The sequence below is a fragment of the Rhyacophila brunnea genome, unplaced genomic scaffold, assembly GCF_057557595.1.
Source record: "Rhyacophila brunnea isolate RB1 unplaced genomic scaffold, BYU_Rbru_1.0 scaffold_15, whole genome shotgun sequence".
In the NCBI taxonomy this organism is placed as follows: Eukaryota; Metazoa; Arthropoda; class Insecta; order Trichoptera; family Rhyacophilidae; genus Rhyacophila; species Rhyacophila brunnea.
Window position 1 is genome coordinate 19,040,919 of NW_028232806.1, and position 14,259 is coordinate 19,055,177.

At 34.6% G+C, this 14,259-nt stretch overlaps 1 protein-coding gene across 1 annotated transcript in view; it reads left to right on the plus strand.

The window, feature by feature from the left end:
• Positions 1–6,187: 6,187 nt before the first annotated feature.
• Positions 6,188–14,259, plus strand: part of LOC147075008 (uncharacterized) — a 38,553-nt gene continuing 30,481 nt past the window's right edge. Inside the window, exon 1 of the mRNA XM_085943186.1 lies at positions 6,188–6,313. The gene's annotated coding sequence lies outside the window, so the exon portion shown is untranslated. The remainder of the gene's footprint in view (positions 6,314–14,259) is intronic.

A 14,259-nucleotide genomic window follows, 5' to 3' on the forward strand; every position in this document is an offset into this window, starting at 1 on the left:
TCCCTATCTTTTGGTATTGCAGCCCCCAAGCTATCCTAATTTGATGGTAAAAGCCAATGTCCAGATTAAAGAGGTTTATGGTCGATTAATAAACCGGCAAATCATAAAATTCGGTTAATTACGATGGCTTTACCCATTTTACATTGTAAACTAAACAAAAACACTTTTTTAAATAATATCATCGAGATCTATTTATTTATATGCTTTCAGACATAATTATTACCTAGGTCCTAGATAAATTTACACAATAATTATTTACAAATATTATTCATTTGAGTATCATAGTCAATAACAGGTTGCAGTTCTTGGTGTGTAGGTATAGCAATGATTTATTTTAATATTGTCCGTAGTGTCTATATGGCACGACGTAGATTATTGGACCACTCTTCTTGACGACGGCGTTGAAGTCCTGGACATCATCAGCGGTGTAATCTACGACGCGAACTGAACCACCTGGCTCAACCAAGGAGTACTGGCCTGAAAAAAAATATCCAATATTGTTTATATATGGCTTATGGCTTCGGCACAAGGATATGTGGGACCAAATTTTAATAATATTAAAACGTATGATTGTCGTTTATTTATAATCAAAAAACACGGGGACACAAATAAGTTTGAATACATCTTTTTGTGTCTAGTTGGTAGTTAGTAGAAACACATTGTTTTACATGATATTTATTACATGCAGTGTTATTGGATGACAATATGTATGCAATGGTTTTGTCTATTGACTATTGACTGATGATTCTAAAAAACGCTGTTATTTTCATGCTAATTATGTCCATGAAAGTTTATATTTTAATGAGCAGTCTTGGGGTAGAATTAGTGTATTATTATTGTTTAACTGTGTAATCTCATGTGTTTTGGAGAGATGATCTATTGGATAATATAAGAACGTTTATTTTATTATATCTATAAAATGAGAAGAGGTTTTTACCCTTGACAACATCACCATCTCTGACTTCTAATAATTAGACTTATTCTAATTCTATTCTAATAATTAGACACAATTATTGTGACTTCACATCTCCTGTATGAGTATCTTTTACTCCATAGTTATACACATATTTTGGATGGGCCTATAATAGAGAAAATACATATTTATTTTATTGTAACAATCGCAGAAGGATTTCGTAATTTCTTTTAGAGAATATATAAGTCTCTATGTTGTAACGTGGTGAAAAAGGATGTGTAAGGTGTGGGTAGGATTGTATGAAAGAAGGAAGGGATTATGAAGGAAATATGGAAAGAAGGTGCGCCGGGGTATAGGGAGCGTGGATGTAGGTGAGGAAATGGATATGAAAGGAAAGGAAAAGATGCGGCAGAGCATGAGACGCGGAGACAGGATCGTGAGAGCTTGACATACCTCTAAACCCGAGTTACCTGACGGACTGCATTTGTCATTCGGTTACTGCTGCTATAATAATTGAAATACAAGAAGATAATTTAGATTTGGACGCCACTCTATGAAGTGCATAGAGGCAATTAATGGATAATAAATAAAACGCGGGTAATAGATTTTAACAGGTGTATAATTGAATATAAGATATTAAACAAGGAGGCGAGTAATAAAGTATAAAATGGGTGTATGATTAGTTAAGAACAAGCGCCTGCTATAAAATGATTAGTTAACGATAATTCAAATAGATTAGTTCGGTGGACAGTTTCGTAAATAAATTATGAAAATACCAGATTAAAATACTGTCGGTTTAGAAGCCATCGACATTCGCTTTGGACCCATCTTCCGTCCAAAGCGGAACTGAGGGTGATCTTCCATCGCGGCACGTCAGGGTTTGAGGGCCATGGTCATCGGTGGAACATCGGGGTCCGCGGGAGATGTTCTTCTGTCGGATACCAGAGACTGAGAGCCATGTTCATTGGCGAGACAACAGGGTCCGCGGGAGATGTTCTTCGGTCGGATGCCAGAGACTGAGAGAGCGATGTTGCTCCGTCTTCACGGTAAAAAGTGTGCCCGCTTAGCGCCGGAAATATTCCAACGAATCTTTTTCGAACTTATCGACGCGCGCATGCGTTCTTATGCTGTGTTTTGCGTGGAGTTGCCAGCATAAAAGTGTGGCCATGTATAACATGACATTACCCCCTTTCTCAGCAAAAGAAGGACAAGCCATCATGCGGCCTTCGACTGAAAGCTTCCCGGGGGACTTTATGGTAGAATCACACTTCCCAGGGGTCGGGCATCACGGCGGTTACGGATGACATACTCGGTGATGAAGCGCGGATGACGGTTCAGGCAGGCGAAGTGAAGGAGACATTAACTCCACTCTGTTTATTTGGTGACAGAGGGTGAGGCTCATGAAAACGAACAAGTCCATAGGAGAAGAGAGTATGGCAAGGAGGAAGTTCTCGGAGACGTAGAGATTTACCCTACCTAACCAGTCCACCGTTAAATATAAAATTTGAAAATCTAATAACAATAAAGACACCTAAGGCTCGTGTAGGTACATAAAATAAATAAAATATAATAAATTAACACAGAAAAGTCTGATCATAACAATCATCACAAATATTTGGGTTTCAACCCAGTAGTGTAAAACTGCAATATTCTAATTTAAATATTAAAAAAAAAGTTGATAGGTTTCAAAAGGAAAAAGAATGAATAATAATCGTTTAGTTAGAAAAGATTTGAACCCGTTTAGAAAAAAGTTGAAATATTAATAATCAACATTTTAAAGGAAACACCTCAGATATAAAATTTTAAAATAGTACAATAAAATAATATGTTATATATAAAGGAATTAAAATTTTAATTCAAGAGATTTAATTTAATTTATGAAATTGATATAATAAAGCATTGAGTAATAAAGATGAAAAGGAAATATCAATATAGTAATTTAAAAGATTAATTTCAAATAAAATCAAATTATCGAAAAAACGATGGACATTTTATAGTTGGCAAAAAGATATAGAGTAGCTAATTTAGCTATAATTCACAATCATATACGTCGTGGTATGGCAAATATACATTATAAAAATAATAAATACAAAAGATTCACCAACTGGGTTCAATATAATAATAAAATAATAATAAAGAATAAATTGTCCCTTGATTCTGCGTGAGAATGGTCTATCGGAATATTACTGATCATAAAACACATCAGTCCGAATATTTAAAAAGAACACTACTAAAATATACTACCATCAGATGATTAATCTGACCAAAACTAACAATGTGGCTAACAACCTACAACTGAGACGTGATTCCTCTGTTGAGCCAAGAAAAACAAATGACGTGTGATGGTATTCCAAGCCATGGTCTCGATTCCAGGCAGCGCTCCAACAAATAAAATGACGCGAACAAGGAGAAGAACTAAGCTAGAAAATAATTCCTAGAACAAAATTTATAGTTAAAATTAATCATCGACTTTAGTAACCTACGTAAAAATCTGCGATCACGTTACGAGATGTTGCAAACTCCAGCAAGCAAGGTTCAATCTTCGAGACTATTTTAAGGGAGCTTAGTCTAGGGGAGCTTAGTTTAAGGGGCTTAATCTACCACACCGTAAATGCTAGAATTTACTTGACCTCGCAAAGCGAGAGACGTCGACTCAAGAACAAATCCCTCCTCAGTGTAAGCTGCACCCAGAAGAAACCTGGTCCGGATGAAATAAAGAAAGAAGCTAAAGAAGCACCACACGAAAACCAGACAATTACAAGGAAACCATGATCACATCAGAAACTAAATGTAATTAAATGAACAACATGGTTCGCATCCGATCTGACATTCAAGTCAGGAATGCACAAAATAACTAAAAAAAAATGAATGGTTAACGAGTTCGTACAGAACGTCCACTTTCTTCCCTTAAGGAATCTGACAAATAGGATGGTTTCCCTCATTCAGTCCAGGCCACTATACATAACAACCATCGTCGACAGACGCTCGCTTATATTATTTGCATTACGCCTGCCGACCCACCATCAACACAAACATCAGAGTGCGATGGAATCCACGCAATCAGGGGCGGATTCTACAGCCAAAAAATAGAGGGGGCTACCGGAACCGTCTTCAGCGCCGATAGCTCAGCCCATATACTAGGAGAATTGACTGCTAGAGAAAAAAAAAGACGCGTCGAGGAACATCTTCAGTACCCCGGAACACTGAAAAAAGAGATGTCGTGAGCCCCCTTTAGTTCCCATGACATACAAGAAGCTAGCAGCCAAAACCAAAAATAATAATAAAAAACTCCCAGCTGCCTGTACCGAACAAAGATACATTGAAAAAGCAAGTATTACCAAGCACTATATGAATAGATAATTAGATATATAATAAGAATTGCAAACAAGCCGTCACGCATAAATAAGTATAGAAGCAAGTAATTAAGTATAAGACCTAAAGATGTGGAATCAGCTTAAAGAGGCCTTCATCCAGCAGTGGATTGATACAGGTTGATGACGATAAGTAATGACGATATAAATGGGTAGGTATATAAAATCACAAATTTAAAAAATATAGCAATTTATATGACCAAGTAGAGTAGAATTAGGTTGGGATAACCTTCATCCAGCAGTAGATTGATCTTGGTTGATGATGATAATGACGATATTATGAATGGATATCAACAATTTTGATAAATATAGCAATCGTTTAACCGCTAGTAGTAGAATCAGGTTCCGGAACCCTTCATCATTCTTCATTTGATGATGATGATAACGATATGAATATGTAGATAAATATAATATCACCGATTTTGATAAATACAGCAATTCGAACGACAGAAAGGAGTAGAATCAGGGTAGGGAGGCCTTTATCCAGCAGTGGATTGGTTCAGGTCGATGATGATGATGACGATATGAATATGTAAAAAATATAATATCATCGATTTTGATAAATACATCAATTCAAATGACAGAAAGGAATAGAATCAGGCTAGGGAGGCCTTTATCCAGCAGTGGATTGGTTCAGGTCGATGTTGATAACGATGATAGAAATAGGCATAATATCACAAATTTGTTTAACCGCTAGTAGTAGAATCAGGTTGCGGAACCCTTCATCCAGCAGTGGATTGATCCTGGTTGATGATGATTTAAATAATATATACTTATATTATAACACCAATTATTCTTGAATACCTTTAAAATATTTTTGGGTTATATGAGCTAATTAAATGTATATAAGTTTCATTGGTTCAAAAAAAAATATCATTCAACAGCTATACAAAAAAAAAGTGACGTTATCAAATTTTGAAATATTATTCCTTGGTGATCGTTAAATTGCGAATACACGCACCTGCGGATGAAATGAAATAAACAGTTTTAATGGGAATTCGTATTAATGTTATTGTTTATTTGAATAATTATAGTTATCTATAGGTACTTGCTATAAATGTGAGTTATTATATTATAGTGCTGTGCATCTTTAAAATCATTATAAGACGTAAATAATCTCAGCTACAACTTCGTAATGATGACGGATGGTAGTTTTTAAAAGTGGTTTTTTGTGACTCTGTTGAGTTTTATAAAATTGTGCTGGATTCGAATTATAGCTACTCGAATGCATCCGATAAGTAAATATGTGGTGAGTAAATTGAAATAATGTAATTTAGTATACATAGCGTAATAAATACATAGTGTCAAAAGACTTTCTTTCCATCAGAGGTGTAGAATCTTAACTTAAAACAAAGAACTTAATTCATAAAAATATAAATAAATCAGTTCTAATATGTTTATCGGTTAACATTATTATGATTAGTTTGTGAAAAATGATTGTATATCGGTTAAAACGCATTTTAAATTTAAAGCGGTCATCTTTGGTGAGTTGGTTTGAGTGTTGCAAACATTGTGAAAAAATAAATTCCCTGACATAATCAGTTGTCAATAAAATCACGTGTCGATCGAAAATATATCGAGAAATGAACAAAAATCACTCATTTGGTATGGAAACTAACGATGCGGGTGTCAAGTATGGAAAACTCACTTTAAACGATCCGAGGACCGATTATTTTTTAGAACCCATCGGACATGACGAATAAGGCACACAATCTCTCGCCAAAACCTGGAAAAGCTATAGGATAATAATATATAGGAGATTATTATAAATACGTTCCTAACGCCTGGAAATACAAAAAAAGCAGTTGAAACACGTAGCCGTTATGCTGTACGACTGCGATCTATTGAATTTTTTGGTTGGCATTATGCGTCGTGAACAACGGGACGGGTCGATAATCGGATCGACTCGGAGCAGAACAGCACCCGCAGATTAGTCTATGCCCGCAGCGAAGCCAGACCAATGTGTAAAAAAGTGCACCGATCTACCAGGGTCACGTATCGGACGCGTGACACCATGACAAAACATCGGGTATTTACTGTATCAGATATCTTAACGGACTAGCCTCTTTTATTTTAAATTTAAACTGTTTAATTCCCCACAGGATTTTTCGTAGAGAATAGGTACTATTATTTGTTCGTTATTTCGCATTGGCAGTTTGTATTTACTGACCATGTGATTTACACTTTCATGTTTACATGTGTCATATGTCATACAATTTGTTTGATTATGGACTTGCTCCACTTAACCAATCTTTTTTTTTGAATTATTTTCCTGGATTATCCTACGCTGTGTTTTTTCCTAATGGAATGGGTCAGGAATGGCGCCCTTAAATTACCAATAGTTATTGAATTCAAGAGTTTGCACGAATTGTTCCAAGATTTACCGCGTAAAAATCAGTCCTCACGCCCTTTTATTCAGTTACAATCTTTGTCTCATTTTTGCTCTATTTTTACCCAGGACTGAGCTTGGTCGTTTTTAAAGAATGAATGGTGGGTTCTACTTTTATTACATATTTGCAGGGTAAAGGCGAGTGATTATTCTTTTACTAGGTATTATTTTTACTATATTCACCAACACTCCATTGTATACCTTACAATCGCTATTTTAAAATCGAAATTATTTTATTATTAATTGAAAAATACACAATATTAAAAAATGCTTCATTGATTAATATACCTTCGTAAAGTCTGATTTATTTATAATGCAGGTACAATGTTTCTGGGATTTTTTCAAATTATATATTTCGTATGTTGTCAAAAAAACCGTGAGGGAAAAGAAAAGAGAGATAAATTTAATCTACGGGTAACATATTGAAAATTGAGTTAAAATAAATATTCTAAATTAACATAATAAATGCAAACGAAAGAAATAAATGAATTCGACGCACCCTAACTAATAAATTTAAATAATGTCCCACACAATATGATTCAACACTCAATTTTCTTCATGTCTATAAAAAGTATTGATTCTTTCACACACAACATTAACTCATTGCTTTCACATTTGATTTTACTATTGTAGCTAAATACAAGTTTGAAAATACGTTATATTTTTATATACTTTCAGTTGTCTCTTTGCGTCGTGGCACTAGCCGCAATGTGCAATAGTCATGGAATCGCAGTCTCGCATAGTAATATTGTAAGAGGAGACGTTGGCTACCATTCGCTGGGACTTGCTAGGAATCATTTAAGCTACGGCGGCTCAAGCTACAGTAGCTTAGGCTACGGGGGACTGTCTCACAATAACATCGGATACAGTGGACTGAGGTACAACAGCTTAGGTTACAATGAACTGGGGGGTATAACGGCTTACACTACAGTGGACTGGGGCACAGCGGCTTAGGGCTTGCGCAGACAGAGAGCGGTCGGTGTTCTGCGTTCAACCGACCGTTGACCGCTAACGTTCAGGGACAGCAGACAGGTGGCGGTCAACAATAAGCGTTCCATTTGTTTACAAACGTTGTACTGACAAAAGCGCTGCATAATGCGAGACCGCTATATTCCGACTGCGAGTGGAAGTGAGAAAGCACCGCTGTTGCGTACTCACTCCCCCGTGTGGTTTCGCTCTATGTTGTGTGACTGCTCAAATTCCTATGACGGGACTGGACGGGAGGTACGGCGTTCTTTGTAATTCCGGGCATAGAACTCCAGAACTCTAGCGTTCGAATTGACCGGCGCGGTCTGACCGCCGGCTGTGTACCCATACAGTATGAAGTCCATACAGTACAAAGAACGCCGAACTCCGAACGCGGAACGCAGACCGCCTGACCGCCCTCTGTCTGCGCAAGCCCTTAGGTTATAGTGGACTCGGGTTCAACGGATTAGGCTACAATAGACTGGGTCACAACAGCTTGACTATTAATTGGGATATGGAGGCATTGGACATGGCTACGGAGATCGGTTATATCGAGGGGATCACTATGTGAGTATTGTAGAAATCAATTCCTATGCATATAATATTATTATCAATTATTTTCACTGTACTCAGAGACTTATTTATTCTCTAAAAGAATTTACGCCATCATTATGGAATTGTTACAATACATAAAATATGTATTTTCACTTTTAAAGGCTCATCCAAAATACACGTATAACTATGAAGTATAAGATAGTCATACAGGAGATGTGAAGTCACAACAAGAAGTCAGAGATGGTGATGTTGTCAAGGGTAACAACTTCTTCTTATTTTCTAGATATAATAAAATAAACATTCTTATATTACCCAATAGATCATCTCTCCAAAACACATGAGATTACACAGTTAGACAATAATAATACACTAATTCCACCCAAAGACTGATCATTAAAATATAAACTTGCATGGACATAATTAACATGAAATTAACAGCCATTCATAGAATGATCAGTCAATAGTCAACAGACAAAACCATTGCATACATGTAATCCAATAACACTACATGTAATAAATATTATGTAAAACAATGTGTTTCTATTAATAATTAACAGTTAATCCTTGGTATCAGCGAAGTGAAGTGGAAGGGAAACGGCAGATTTAAAACTGACAACGGCACCTTGTATTACTCGGGAAATGATGATAACCACCATCGAAATGAAGTGGGTATCATAGTGACCGATAAAATGAACAGATCGGTCAATAGTTTTGTTCCCTACTCTGACAGAGTAATGCTATTACAACTCAAATCATGGATGGGTAATGTTAATATAATACAGGTGTACGCTCCAACTGCCGACAAAGATGACGATGTTATAGAAGAATTCTATCAACAGATAAATGAAATTCTAAAATCGACGAAAGATAATGAAGTTACCCTGATTATAGGAGATTTCAACGCAAAGATTGGTAAAGGTAAAAGTGGAGAGTTAGTAGGAGAATTTGGTCTAGGATAAAGAAATGATCGAGGAGAAAGATTACTACAATTTTGCCAGGAAGAGAGTATGGTTGTTTGTGACACATTATTCAAACTTCCAGCAAGGCGATTGTATACATGGAAATCCCCACAAGATGATGGCAATAACATTGTAAGAAATCAAATAGACTATATATTAATTCGCAATCGTTACAGAAATAGCGTAACATCTACTAAAACTTATCCAGGTACTGACATCTCATCTGACCACAATCCTGTTGTAGCTAGAGTAAAAATTAGATTTAAAAGATTACTGAGGGAACCACGCGCAACCCAACGTGTTGACATTAATCAACTGAAGGATCCCGAAGTCAAACAACAAGTAAAAAGTGCACTGAACACAGAAATAGAACAAATAAAAACTTCAGTCATTACATCCTCTGACATAACAGACAAGTGGGACAGGATAAAAGATGTGTTCTCCTCCATATCTAATAATCAATTAGAATATAAAAGAACAGCTATGAAGCAAAAATGGATGACAGATGAGATTCTGTCTTTAATGGACGAAAGAAGAAAATGGAAAAATAAAAATGAAACTCAATATAGGAGAATTTATAATACGATACAAAGTAAAATTCGTACAGCTAAAGAAGAATGGATGTCCGACCAATGCAAAGAAATTGAAAATCTCCAACGAAAATACGATTCCTTTAATATGCACAATAAGATAAAGGAAACATTGGGAATTACGAAAGGAACCTCATCAACTATCTTGAAAGACGAAGATGGGCGTATTATATTAGATATAGAAAAGAAGCTGACTCGTTGGAAGACATATATTGAAAATCTGTTTGATGATGATAGGGGACCTATTGGCTACACTTTTAATGAATGTGAACAAGCCCCATGCATAAATAGGGCAGACATAATAAACGCAATACGAAATTCTAAAAATGGTAAAGCTGTCGGCCCTGATCATATTTACAACGAAATGACAAAATTATTAGAAGAAGATCAATTAGAAATTCTCGTTGATTTGTTTAATAAAATTTACGAAACAGGCATAATTCCCGATGATTGGTTGAAATCGACATTCATCACTCTACCAAAAAAGGCGAATGCAAAGGAGTGCAGCGAGTTTAGAACAATAAGTTTGATGAGCCACATGTTAAAAGTTTTATTAAAAATCATCCATAATAGGATTTTTCGAAACAGCTTGAATGTTCTAGTGCAAAGATGCCTAGATGTTAATGTTGATCTTTATATGTCACAAGTCAAGTGTTTATAATTCATTCGATGAAAGAAATATTATTTTTTGAAACAACAGTATCATAAAAAAACACTCACCTTGAATATGAGTCCATCTTTTTGTGATTGTAAAATAAATGGCCACTTTGACACTTGATATTTATTTATATTAGCTAGAGTATCCAAATGACGACCAGTCGAAGCAGTGTACTTATTTCAACTGATTAACGTTTATAAATGAAACTATTGTTCTAAAATAACAGTTAGCCGGACTAAAATTGACAACAAGAATTTGGTGTCCATATGGACATGGGTGATACTAACGTGAGCAATTGGGTCCGGCACTAAAGACATTATACACAGTCAATTTTAAAAACTACACAACAGATTTGACAAATGTAAGATATATCAGGGGCGAAGAATGTTTTTAAAAGAATTAAGCCTTGCAGACAATAATATTACCTGACCCTACCTACACTCTACAGTTAGGGGCGGGCATTTGAGCTTTCCTATAATAGGCAGTTCTTTGCTTATGTATGTCATCACTTACGCATGTATTCTGCAATGTATCTCTATGGACCGTAGTGTGTCATCAAGTTAGTGGTTCGTTGAGATTATACAAAATGTTTCAAGGCTTCTGCCATCCAAAAAGGTTGAAAATTACCAACCTACATCAAATGACACCAGTGTCAATTTTCTTAAAAAGTTAATTATTGATCCATAACAGGAACATATTTTCAATAAAATGGCATAGATTATGATACTTACTTACATCACTGTAATAAGAAAAAATACAAGGAAACGTTGCTGTTTATTTAAATGAAGACGTCGGTACGTAATTATATCCAGAGTTACATTCTTATTTTTCCACAACTCTTGGGCACTTTAATACTCGCTAATACTTTTTTTTAAATACAACAAAAGCATAGTAAAACAGAAGTAAACATCAAAAACATACATTTTTTTAAATATACACAGTCAATTTAAAAAACTACACAAAACAGTTTTGACAAATGTAAGATATATCAGGGGCGAAGAATGTTTTCAAAAGAAGGAATCCAGGACAGTAGCGACCGTAGCTTTCTCAATGTCTTGGGATTTCCGTGTCCCGTGAAAACGGTTGAAAAAATATTTGGCACTCATGATTTACGCCATCCCTCTGAAGCAAGTTGTTTCTCACATTCTTCAACAAGTCCAAATACTACGAATTTTCCCATGTCATCTTCCTCAAGCGTGAAGCTCGGCACAGTCAAACTCGGAGACTTTTAGCATCCATTCCACATCCAGCACCATGCTTCAAATATAATTTGACAAATACGTCCAGTCACTGTCTCTCCCTTGACGTTAAAGTCCTAGGATCAAAAGGATAATATAATATTGATGTTTATTACCGACTAATAAGCTTGTAGGTATGTTTTAAATATGACGAGATACCTAGTAATATTATTATTTCTTACGTGCGACAGTTAAACAATGACACGAGAAGAAAAATCGTTTTAGAAAACAAAAGAAAATATGATTTGAAAAAAGAAGCTATTCTTTGAGCAGTATTGCCAAATTTAAAACTGTCGTAAAAACCATATCAATGCATACCTACTGTCGTATGCATGAGATTCCCAAAAACCTTATAGGCTATATACTGCACGTTTGTATGCATGAGTAAAAACGTAATTAGCTGTTAAGTGACGTCACGAAGATGTGTCATGGTGTTCGTATTACAAAATTTCATTCCCCGATAAATAATTCAAAATTTTGAAATTGTAAATGTGTCTGAAAGTGTGCGAACGGTACCATATAAATTTGATAATTATACATGAATAATTATTATGAAATTTAAATAATTTATCAGCTATTTTATCACATGTATTTCATAATTATTCTACTGTACGAAAGGTTGTATTGCCAGTAAACTTTTCCATTTCGTGGCAACACTGAATACATTTGGTGGCAATACTGAATATTATTATGACTAACTTCACTTCAATCTTCAATTATTGAGATCTCAAAGAGAATAAGAATAAATGACAGAAAATGCAAATGATTTAAGACAATAATATGTAATGATCTCTGTATAATATTATCATTTATACCAATCACCGTATGATACTATTGATGTTTCCAGTGTATTTGAGAGTTGTGCCTTGTTTATTACAGTTATCTTACAATAATTAACTAGGTAGGTAGGTGGCACCGTAATATTTTGAAGAACGCAGAATGCTTACAATTGTATATTTTAATGCCAGATACAGCAGTAGATACATATTTTTGCGGTGGTTTAGCGGAGATATTTTATCGTAATCTTACGTAAGTCCATCTTATGTCTCCATGAGAAATATTGCAAGCGAAATAGGCGAAATAAGCGAGGCATTTTATCAGTTACCTACTATCTAGATTATAGACTAGGGATCAAAATTATACGTATTTTGTAAACAGCACGACTAGGAACTGTTTTTAAAGTTCGCAAATGTTTTACAGAATCTACAAAACGAATAAGGGCCTCAACCAAATGTTTTTTGCAATGAATGCAAAATTAAAATTGAAAGTGACAGCTAGCTGAGGCAGCCATTTTTAATGGCGCGTGACGTCAGATCGCTTACGTCACAAAGAGTGTTATTAGCTATTCGATGGAAAATCGGTTAAATAGCTTATAAAGAATTTGGGAATCTCATACATACGGCCCCTAGTCAACAACCTAATAATATATTATTTGGAAAAACAATTTACGTATTTCAGCCGTTTTGGTAAAGCGTTTACTAATCTAAACTGGTTGAATTTAAGATAAGTACATTGTTGTTTTACCATAATTTTGATTATACAGAAAAATTACATTTTTTTAATCGATGCTTGAAGAATTCAATTACTGGAATCTGAAGCTACATTACAATTCTATATTATTAGTAAGATGGTAAAACATTCCCTTCAAACCGTGCAGCATTTCCAACTTCTCCGAATTTGGGACAAGGTAAAATAAATATTGCACCCATTAAAGCTACAATTTTAAAATTTAAATAAAACTTAATATCAATAGATTTTTTCGGATAGTAAAGTAGTGAAATATTATATTAAGGTCAGTCGGGGCAAGATCGTCATAGAAATTGAAGAGTGTGACTTTAAATTAATTTTACGGAATTAGTAATTGAGATTTTTAATATTTTTTTAAATTTGTTGAATAAAACATACTATTTAATAAAAGTAGTGTTTGTTACAAAAGTATTGTATGGCTTAAATGGCATTATTTTGACAAAACAATTTAAAAATGACCCTTATTACGATCTTACCCCTTCACCAGGGGCTAGTTCGTCAGGAAGAATTATTTTCATTATAATACGCTTATAACCACACGGGTTTAGATCGTTAAAATATGGTTATTGGTAGAGAAAAGTATCATACCAAAAGTATAAATACATGGAATAAAATATCATTTATGATCATATTTCACAACCATGGGGTTACTTCGGCATATTAAAATGTATGCCGATGTAACCCCATAACAAATGTTTAGGCATAGTAAATGGATCTAGTATTAAAAGATTGTTTAAAATATAATGTTTATTATTCTCGTCATATACTACGTAGAAAATTAATTAAGAAAGCAAAGAACGTACATATAAAAATATTATTTTCGATAAATGAATAAGTAAATGGAATTTTTATTGAATATTGAATTGTTTAAGATTAAAATTAGACATAATTTCACCTCTCCTTAAAATTAAAGGTTGCGGAAGAGTACAAATTAATTATGTCTTCATTGAGAACATCAGAAATGTCGTCAATAACTGGAAATATAAAAACTGTTTGTTCTTTCGAGACCATATTTTTTAAAAAAAATCTTTCTCCTGATAAACTTAACCACGGGTTTGTCTTCTTTGTTGAAACTCAAAATTTTACCAACAAA